This window comes from Palaemon carinicauda, chromosome 5, assembly GCF_036898095.1.
Source record: "Palaemon carinicauda isolate YSFRI2023 chromosome 5, ASM3689809v2, whole genome shotgun sequence".
Classification (NCBI taxonomy): Eukaryota; Metazoa; Arthropoda; class Malacostraca; order Decapoda; family Palaemonidae; genus Palaemon; species Palaemon carinicauda.
The window spans coordinates 158,778,230-158,780,729 of record NC_090729.1 but is presented as its reverse complement, the minus strand read 5'-3'; positions in this window follow the sequence as shown (position 1 = coordinate 158,780,729).

Below are 2,500 nucleotides of genomic sequence, written 5' to 3'. Positions count from 1 at the left end.
CCACTTGAGACAAGGAAGATTTGCATCTATTCTTTGTGGGTGTCAGTGCAGACAGTTGATGAGGATCATGAATTTAGATGGCTGTTTCAGGTGGATGGATAGATATTTTTGAAAGGACTGGAAATATTAAATACTGATAAACTAGTAATTGTACTTTTTGGTATCTCAGTGATGATCGTCAATTATTATTATCATTATTAGCTAAGCAACAACCCTAATTAGAAAAGCAGGATGCTATAAGACCAAGGGATCCAGAAGGGTAAATGGCCCAGTGAAAAGAGGAAATGAGGTAATTAATAAAATATATGAAATTGAAATAAACATTTAAGATAATATATTCTAAGAAAAGTAACAACATTAAAACAGATCTTTCATATATAAACCATAAAAGCAGAGACTTATGTCAGTTTGTTCAGTAAAGAAACATTTGCTGTAAGTCTCAAGTTATGAAGTTCTAACTTATACTAAGCTGTGTTTGCCTCTCTTACGGGGGTGACGTGTTTATTAGCAGCAGCTCTTACTATACGTGCAATAAGACACCTCGATTTTGCATCTATCATACTGACTACATCTGGAATGAGGCAATGATTATTTATTAAAGCGAGAAAACTTTTCCTGTGATTATTAAAAGAACAAATTCAAAGGCAATCATGTGACATGTGCTCTTCTACACTTAATTAATCAAAGTACGAAAAGTAAAATTGAAGAAGTGAAAAATTATATCCCAAAGAGATTTAGCAAAAACTTAAAAGAATATTGTTTTTTCTAACTTGAAATATACAGTTGCCTATCTTTAAGAAGTTCTGTAAATATTAACGCTGACCCTTAGAAAGAAGAAGTTTTCCATTCGTTCGATCCCAGAGTCGAAATCATAAGTCTCTCTTCATAGTTTACATATGAAAGATCCATTTTAATTTTGTAGCTCTTCTGAAAATATCTTATATTAATTATTATTTCTCTTTTTAGTTTACTTATTTCTTTATTTCCTATCCTCGATGGGCTACTTCTCCGTGTTGGAGCCCCTTGGGCTTGTAGCATCCTGCTTTTCCAACTAAGGTTGTAGCTTAGCTATTAATAATGATAATAATGATAATAAAATTAATAATAATAATAATGATATTAACAACAACAACAACAACAACAACAACAATAATAATAATAATAATAATAATAATAATAATAATAATAATAATAATAATAATAATAATAATGAAACTAGGAAAGTCGGAGAGATCAGATAACCTGAGGATAAAACCTCTTTAGGAAACGATTATCCGGATGATCCAACCACAAAAGAAAGATGGGCTGTTTAACGTTTGACTTTTTATGACAAATGTCTATCTACCATTTTAGAATAGAATTTCCAGTGATGTAATAAACTCTGTGGGCTTGAAGTGGCTTTACGTTGTGCAGTTAATCTCTCTCTCTCTCTCTCTCTCTCTCTCTCTCTCTCTCTCTCTCTCTCTCTCTCTCTCTTGTAGAAACCGTCTTGATTTTACAAAGACTGGGAGTTATCTAAAGGAAGCACACACACTCTTCCAGGAGATTAATAAATGAAAACGAAATCTTTACACTGGTGAGATTAGCCGTTCACCATCCATCCCGCCAGTCTCCTTCAGAGGATCTGGCCTTCTCTGGGCTTCATGACATGTAATCTTCGTCTTTATCAGAGACGGGAATTGGGATCGCTCTGAGATGTCAAGCAATGATGATCTTCATATATTTTCCCGTAAAAGAGATCATCCGCACCTCCTCTACAAAGCAAATGCTTTGATAAAGCAGATAAAAGGTTTACAAAAAAAGGCATACAGAAATGGCCAGGAAAACATACAGTCCTCCAGCATTAAAGAATAATCATAACAGACGCTTTCCAGAGAAGATTGAATTGAATCAGGAAAATTCCATACCAATTGGCGTATTATGATTGATGTCTAGCATCTCTTGCATGAATGAATAGGAATATTTACTGGAAGCAAAGTCTTATCTCAATATGTCTCTTTCCTTAAACATGTGAAATTCTGGATGACGATCTTATTCCCTCATAAAACATTGAGTCTTATGATCATCTCTTTAAAAATCTCATTTATTCAAAAAATGTCGTGAATTCCAAATGTCATTATACCAGTCTGTCAAACTTCTAAAACAATACAGGTATTACAAAATGCGTTTCCGAAACTATTTATCTTTATATTCAACAATTAAATTGACCACTGTGTAAGAAACTTGAGTTTGCCTTTATAAACATATGCTCCTTTTCATTAGAGAAATTTGGATTCCAAGATCTCATTGGTTTCTTCATTCATTAGAAGCGTTACCTGTTGAAACATAAGATATAAGGAAAAAAAAAAGTTGAAAGAAGGGAACAAATTATTGAAATAAGAAACTGGACATTATTAGAAAAACAGTAGGCGTCCAGTAATTATGATAATCAGGAATCATGGGCAATGGGCGTGTGACCTAATCCTAGATGTCAATGCGTAATACCTCGCAAAAAGCCTTG